This window comes from Squalius cephalus (genome assembly GCF_949319135.1).
Source record: "Squalius cephalus genome assembly, chromosome: 1".
In the NCBI taxonomy this organism is placed as follows: Eukaryota; Metazoa; Chordata; class Actinopteri; order Cypriniformes; family Leuciscidae; genus Squalius; species Squalius cephalus.
The window spans coordinates 25,764,237-25,772,539 of record NC_137122.1 but is presented as its reverse complement, the minus strand read 5'-3'; the positions used below and the strand labels follow the sequence as shown (position 1 = coordinate 25,772,539).

The 8,303-nt window shown below is 35.3% G+C and overlaps 1 protein-coding gene across 1 annotated transcript in view; it reads right to left on the bottom strand.

Moving 5' to 3' along the window:
• Window positions 1–3,579: 3,579 nt before the first annotated feature.
• Window positions 3,580–8,303, bottom strand: part of mrps7 (mitochondrial ribosomal protein S7) — a 154,388-nt gene continuing 149,664 nt past the window's right edge. Inside the window, exon 6 of the mRNA XM_079869779.1 lies at window positions 3,580–3,590. The gene's annotated coding sequence lies outside the window, so the exon portion shown is untranslated. The remainder of the gene's footprint in view (window positions 3,591–8,303) is intronic.

Here is an 8,303-nt window from a genome sequence, read left to right as displayed (position 1 = left end):
TAGCGAATCAAAAAAAAAAATATTTTAAACTTTACCAATATCAATATGCTAGCTTGATAGTGAGTACTAAAATACATCTTATTTGTTTATATTCATAATGATAAAGTTAGATTTTTTTATTACATGTGATTCTGAGTTCTGACATGATGTCACTACATGCACTGCGCTCCTTCCTCTCCGCTTGTCTCAGATAAATAATAATGCGTCTTCCAGCTCAGCGGTCGGAGTCGCGCGTTCATGTGTTTTGGGGGCGTGGCTTTGGAAGGAGCCCAGAAGGGAGGGGGTGAAGTGAATGGAAATAATGAGCTGTATTTAGAACAGTCGTGAGAGGTCTACAGACACTCGATTTTTATACTTTCTTTTTCAGAGTGCTTACATTTTAATTATGTATTGATATATAAATAAAGTTTAAACAAATTTGGAAAAGAAGTTTTTTAGACAATTCCTACCCTACCTTTAATGTACACGCACTGTTAGTCTATGCAGAGTTTACATAGATAGTCACCAATGCTGCAAATAAACAGCAGTCATCTTTTACAGTTCCACCTGAACCAAAACAATAGCTTAAATGCTGCGTTCACACCAAGAGATGGCAACCCGTGATGTGCACCCTCCTAAATCTTCACGTCCTCAGACTCGGATATGTGCGTTTCTATGGTACCACTATCAACCGAAATGAATCTGCAGCAGTCAGGTGGTACAAGTTCTGCAAGTTGTTTATGTGCATTATTATTTTAATGTTATGTGCTTTCAGACATGGGATAGTTTAACGCCGTCTCTCGTGATGCGTTTGCATTCTGTAGCTACGCGTTCATGTCCTTTGGTGAGGCATAACTTTAGGGAGCGCTGTGAAGAAGGCAGGATCTCATGCTAACCTATTGCTAGCCTCTCTGAAATTGTCTCCCATACTTTTAATATTAGAAAACTTTTCCAGTGCCGGAAGTAAGCGGGAAGGCCTGAAGAAGGACGCCGAATTGTGTCTGCTCCATATGTAAGTAACATTGGTTTAGCTGTTTCACTAACCGAGATAAGCTGTTGTTGTAATGTTAGCTGTAACAGGACAGTTTTGAATTTCATTGTTTGTCTGGAGCCGGTCTGCTGCTGGCGACTAACAACTCTTGCTTGTATAAACACTTGTGTATTGTATGTTCAGTTTGTTCCTTGCCTGCCATTCATTCATTGGTCTTCTTTGCTTTATGGGCCCTTTTCACATTTCCAGGGTTTTCAGATGCACAAGTTGTCATAGTTGGATAAACTTCTATAGCTGTGAATCGTAGATGACAGCGAATATAATTTTTGTATTTGCATTTTCTCTAAAATCAAAAGAAAAAAATCCACAATAGTGGATAGGGAGATATAGCCTAGAGATTGATTACAGCAGTCTAATTTGCTGTGACTTCCTCAGCCATTTTATAAAAAAATAAAATAAAAAACACCCTGGCAGCAGCATTAATTAATTTTTTTGCCATTTACTGCCAAGGTGTATTGATTTTTTTTTATTGATTTTTTTATGAAAATATTTTAAAAAGTGCTAGTTTTGCGATGTTGAGAATTGCATGATCACAGCCTGTGAAAAGGCTCAATTTATCAAAAGAATTATTTTGCTTCATGTTCGTGCATTTTGGTAGCCTGGAAATCCAGACCTAAATCTAAAAGATGAATGGTCTGGCATCAACTAATGAAAATCGGCCAGCTCGAGGGGCGGCACCAAGCGTGCATTTGAAAATCTCACTGCACGCAATTGGATAACACTACGACCAATCACAACAATAAACCCCATAGGCTTACCAGCAGAGCTACTGTAACTGGTAGATTATACTCTTACCGTACCCGGTCGGCAAAACAGCAAAAACGCCCTTCTTGCAAAGGAATGAATCGAGCGCCGTCTTCTGTTCCTCTTTTAGATAAAAAGCCAAGTCTAACTCGTTCATTGTAGCGGCCAAAGCCGTTTCAAACAACTGGTGTTCATCCATAGCCATCTTGCAATGTTTACTAATGACTTCGACGTCACCGCGCTGTCCTCATCTGTTTAGCTCGCCTCTGGCCCGCCTATATCAGATAACCCGATGTGATTGGTGCAGCTCGGATACAAGGGCATATTTAATGAGCATTATTACTCGATTTCCAGGGTAGCATTTTTGGGGCGGAGCAATAAAAGGAGGGGTGTGTTTATATGGGTTGATTTCAAATATCAACAGTGTTTCTACTCAGAAATCGCTTAGGCCGTGTGTCCTCCAACGCGTTTTTAGCCAGCTGAAAACTCTAGGCACTCTGCTGAAACCGCTTACCTGTGGGCGCTTGAGAGCGTTTTGGCAGCATTGCGTTTTTTTTCAGTTGAGACACTTTGCTTGTTATGATACGGAATATGCACGAAAGTGTTACTAGTAAATCATTTCACACATATTTTGTTTCTGTGTTGATTCTATATTAAAATGTCAATACAATGTAATGTATTTTCTCTGGCTCTTGTTTTAAATTATTTTGTTCCGTTATTATTAGGGCTGTCAAACGATTAATCGCGATTAATCGCATCCAAAATAAAAGTTTGTGTTTACATAATATATGTGTGTGTATGGAGTATAATTATTTTCTATATATAAATACACACACATGCATATATATTTAAGAAAAATGTGTTATTTATACATACAATATTTATATATAATATAAATTATATATAATATAAATATATATACACAGTATAAACATTATATATATATATTATATATATATTTCTTAAATATATACATGCATGTGTGTGTATTTATATAGAAAATAATTATACACCGTACACACACATATATTATGTAAAAACAAACTTTTATTTTGGATGCGATTAATCGTGATTAATCGTTTGACAGCCCTAGTTATTATGCTTCTTGTTGTCATCTGTTGATGTTGTACAAGCAGAATGTGGTGGTTGGTCGGTGTGGTATTAGTCCCGCCCCTCCTCCACTGTGATTGGACAGTTGGGTAAAAAGTGACAGTGATGAGCGCTGAGTTTTACCCAAAATTGAACATTCAACTCTTGGCGACCTGTAAAAAACGCTGAACGCTCAGCGCTTCAGAGTGAAAAAGACGCTCAGCGCCTCGTTACGCTCATGGCGTTTTAAAAACACGGCGTTCCCACTGAAAACAATTGAAAAAATACACCAGCCGCGTGAAAAAACGCTTTGGTGGACACACGGCCTTACTGCACCCTTTAAATGCATAGTTTTATGATCAGAGCTCTGTAGATTTTAAACATATAATGCAGTGCACATACAATGACGATTGAGAGATGAAAAAATAAACGTTCCTCAAAAGCCGGATGGATCATGTGTGATACTCACATTTATGATTATTCTAAAATATTACTAACAATATGAAGGGTTCAGATGCAAAAGCCTCTAAGTGCCATCTGAAATTTTCTTCTTGAAAGATCATTTTTATCAAGCTCATATATTTAAGCTCAGTAATTTCACTTAAATGACGATTAATAGGTCATTTTCATTGCTATTTAAGTGAAATTACTGAACTTAAATATACAAGCTTGATAAAAATGATCATTCAAGAAGAAAATTTCAGATGGCACTTAGAGGCTTTTGCATCTGAACCCTTCATATAAAAGTTATTCTTATAAAAGGCATACAGTATAAAAATCAGTAAAGATTTCACAGCAAAAAGACATGTATCATAACCTGAAGCTGGATGTTTTACAATTATACTAAACAGCCTTTTACTTGCTAAAAACGTATCAGTCAGACAGCAGAAGGCATGTAGCCTAGTAGATTGTGTGCAACAGGTTTTTTGTTGATTATTTAGAAATTCATGTATTTACAGCTCAGGTGACTGGCTCAAAACAAATGTCAAAAAAGATGCACACGCCATTGAGCTGAATGGGAATGTTGACAGCTTATTTAAGGAGCAGACGGGAAAATATGTAAATTTCATGCTGAGAGCCCTCAAAAATAATTGGTCGCTGGTGAAATAATAAAATACAGTGACATTTGTGCAATAAGTGCTGAAGCAAAGCAGGCAAACCTTTGAACGGGCTGCTCAGCTGGGTTTCTGTCCCACTTCATTTTATTCAGCCATTAACATGGACATTAAAACAGCACTTTATCAGCAGCTGTTCCCCGGGGCGGACAAGCCCAGGCGCTCCACGTTTGGAAATGAGCTTGTGTATCTGTGGCCTGCTGGAGATTGACTCATGTGTGTCATGGGTAATGAGGCATGTTGGGTGACAAGCTTGTGGCTGTCAGGCACAATAAACAATAAATAGTGAAAATTGGCCCTGGACAAAAGGCATCCTTTTTTCGGCTGCAGATGAGGTTGAATGTGGAGTGATGGATTGTGATTCACATGACATTGAGTTTGCTTGTGCACCAGTTTTAATGTACTAATTACTTCGAGCTACTTAAGTGCCTTGCCCAAGAGTACTATTATTATTGATCAAGAACATTATCTAAAATGGGTTTATCTCACCAAAACTGTCCAGGCCATATTTCACCTCAAAATCAATAGAAGAAGAAAAAATTAAAGTCTTTTTAGCACCATTAAGATTTTGCTGAATCCGTTAAAGGAAAGTATAACCCAAATGAATGAATAAATAAGTAAATAATTATCGATTGATTGATTGATTGATTGATATGTGTTCTATTGTAATTTTCGTGTCATTATTAGTAATACAAAAATAAAATAAATATTTTAATTTTAAATAAATCATCATTAATGTATTAGGTTAACTATATGGATTTTTTTGCATTAAGAATTTGAGAAAAAAAATGTTTTATCTTTTGGTCATTTGTCATATTTTTCATCAACAGATTCACAACACTGTTTTTTTTATCTTATTCTAATATAAGTTCATGTGTGTTTATAATCATATATGTGGGTGATTCTATAATTGCAGATACATTTGGTGTCCAATGTAAATTTTATTTTTTATTTTTTTATGGTCATATGTTTAATTATTGTAATTATTTGTTACTCATTGTCATGGATCACAAGATGTTACAAGTCATAATATATTTTCTGTAAAAAGTGTCTTGTATAGCTGAAAATCATGAATTTTTTTTTTTTTTTTTTTTTCTATCAAGTATGATTGTGTAATCAAAATATTTTATTTTACTTTTCTTTTGGTAATATTTAATTTATTTTATTTATAAAAGCCCTAAATAGTAATTTTACTTATCCTACAACATTAAATTGTTTAAAAATAAGTTGTATCTTATAAAATTGTGTGTCCATAACTCTTGCGTCAATTCTGTTCCCGTACCATACTTTGCCTTTAAATAGGTGGAATCCCACAACTCCCACAACTATGTAAGATACAGGAAATGATGTCACTTCCCCTCACTGATAAGATCTGAAGCACTGAAAGGTATGTAGAAATGTTTTAATCTAAAAAGTTCTTACACAAAGAGTTATTTGGTAAACGGTCAAAATTGTTACGATAATATCGAAAGAAAAACAGAATTTATCACTGATCACACAGTGGGTTTTTTAATCATGATTTCATTAGTGCCATGTGCTCTTAGTATTTATGCTAGCAAAGTGGAGTTTTTGGCTAAAACGTTTAAAATTGTCAATCCTCTTACCATCAAACTCTGTTACCAGCCTTATTTCTACACATTGCCTAATTTGTCAGTAAAAGAGTTGACAAACAATGCTAAGTAAAAAAAAAGAAAGTAACTTGTGTTTGGCAAGCACTGAATTATTAGAATTGAATATGTAACATGTAATAAGATACTGGAAAGAATTTTTGTAAGTGAACAGTTTTTTTTCCTTAACTTTTTGAAATGCAAAATGTGTCTCCAATTATTAGAATCACTCACAAGTCAGTTTAAAGTAGGTAAAAGGTGATACATTTTTAATGATTATTGTGTTCAAGAAAATATACATCAGAGTAACTTACATGCCATTTTCCATAACATACAGTACATTCACTGAAAATTCACAAATACATTCACTTGGCCTACACATATTTATTCACGGCTGAACAGCCAAACATCTCAAAGAAAATGTCAAAAGATATTGGAAACAATGCAATTATGTTCCATATGTGATCACGGACATTCATTCCTGTACATGTATTAAAGGTTAACAGCCTCAATGACTTATATATTTAAAGAAAATTATATGTACAATAGTCTGTTGTTCAGGTATGAGCTCAAAAATAAACATTTTAGTGTGTCTTAGACATAAGCAGACATGACCTTATAAAAAAGATTTAAAGGATCTGGAAACATATTTCTTACCCCCTTATTTGTTATTTTTTGCATGAAGGCTGATCGTGGCTTTAAATGATCTGTCGTGTCCATACAGTGGCAGTAATACAAATATAAAAGCTTCATGATTGTTCAAAGGACATAATTCTGGACATGAGCACATTTGCACAATTGATTTTTGATCACCATGGCCTCAAAAAGTATTTTAACGCACAAGTCACACTTAAACATGAATAAATGTCTTTCCATTATATTACAAAATATCAAACAATCTAATGCAATACTTTTTGGGGCCACTGTATGACTCTGTATGGTCTGAATTCTATAGTTTATAGCGTTACTATACTCATACTATATTCTATAGTAAAAAAAAATTGATTGTTGCTTTATTAAAACACATTCTTAGGTGAAAAAGATGGCAAATATTGTAGAAACAAATAAATAAGAACGAATAAAGGTCAGTTTGGATGATATACAGTACAGACAATTTAGCAGCACCTTGACATTCTAGTCTATAGTTTTCCTTACTTTGTATTCTGTACATATCTAACATACGTTATTACACCCTTTTTGGCTGTTTCACCGACATGACACAGATCTCACAGATTAACCTTAAAGTCACCAGTAATAGAGCTCCTATTTCATGAACTTTCTACTGAGCAAGAAAAGAAAAAGCTGATTTGGTTATACATTACAGGGTCCATATTAATATAATTGATTACAGTAGTGTGAATAATCAATATGCATAATTACAGGCTTCTCCACAAAATAATTGCATATTAAGAACATTTTTCAGTACTGTTTCACACAATTTATATAAATCAATTGCAAACGCATTGGCATGCTTCCTATTAGGGCGGGTTGTGCTTTTTAATGCGTTTAATTTACATTAGCAAACTCTGTAAAACAGTAAACGTGATTTCACCAAGTACAACATGTTCCTGGATATAACATCTTTGTTGTTCCCGGAACAACATTCCAATCAAGAAAACAGATTTGAGGGACAAATTTACAGTTTATGTCAAGTTTAGGCTTACAACTAGCCTGGTTAAAACCAGACCATTCTCAGTAGTAACTGAGTTATGGTCTGGCAAAGCTCCATAGACAAATCATTTCCAAAGGGGCGTCACCAACGGACATCGCTCAAATGCCTCGTCAAGAGCGATCGTCATCGTGTAAAGCTGCGTCCCAATTCGCCTAAGTTACACTACGCCATAAAAGTATGTACTCTTTTTGTGAAGAAAATGTATTTACTTTTGAATGTGTAGCAAAAAAGTAGGCAAGCTTTGGGACATACTACTTCGTCATCTTTATCGGACGGATCTGTCGCGTGCATCCTGTCACTTAAACTGCCCTGTCAATCATCTTGTCACAGTTAAAATCCTCTATTAAATCTAATTTAATTTCCTATCGTTTCGGAGAGAAATGTAGTAGCACGTTCATCAGCCAGTGGGTCTTTCATGGAGACTGTCCTCATGTGTTTGCAATTTGAATATAATAATGCATTTAAAAGTTGAACGGACGTCTCTCAAATGCCTCTGGGCGCAATTGGATAGACCTAAAACCAATCAGAGCGATCGTCATTGTGTAAAGCCCGCCTCAACATTTCTGATTGGTGCCGCGATTTCTAGGCCATGGAAATGGGCTTGAATGAGCTCTTTGCCAGACTACTTCTCGAGCAAATCTGAATTTGCCGGAAGTTGTCTGGGTTTTCCCAGGCTAGCTTACAACCATTTTTTTTAATACTTCTACATCAGTGTTATTCACCTAGCATTTCCCTCTGATTTTAGGGATAAGTTAAGGGTTAGGTTTTGGGGTAGGGCTATGGTTTGGACTACATTTTCAGACAGGAATATTGTTTCAGGAATAACAAAATATGTTGATCCAGGAACATGTCTTACTTGGCAAAATCACGGTGACCAGATCCCCCTAGATCTATTTTGTTCAGTTCGTTCACTAAACATGTTCATTCAGTAGGTTAACGAAATTGCGCATAATGTACGCGTGCTATAGACAGTATTTAAAGAAAAACAGTCACACGTTTCAAAAGAACGATACTTAAGTGCACAGGAAAATATGAGTCTGTGTATG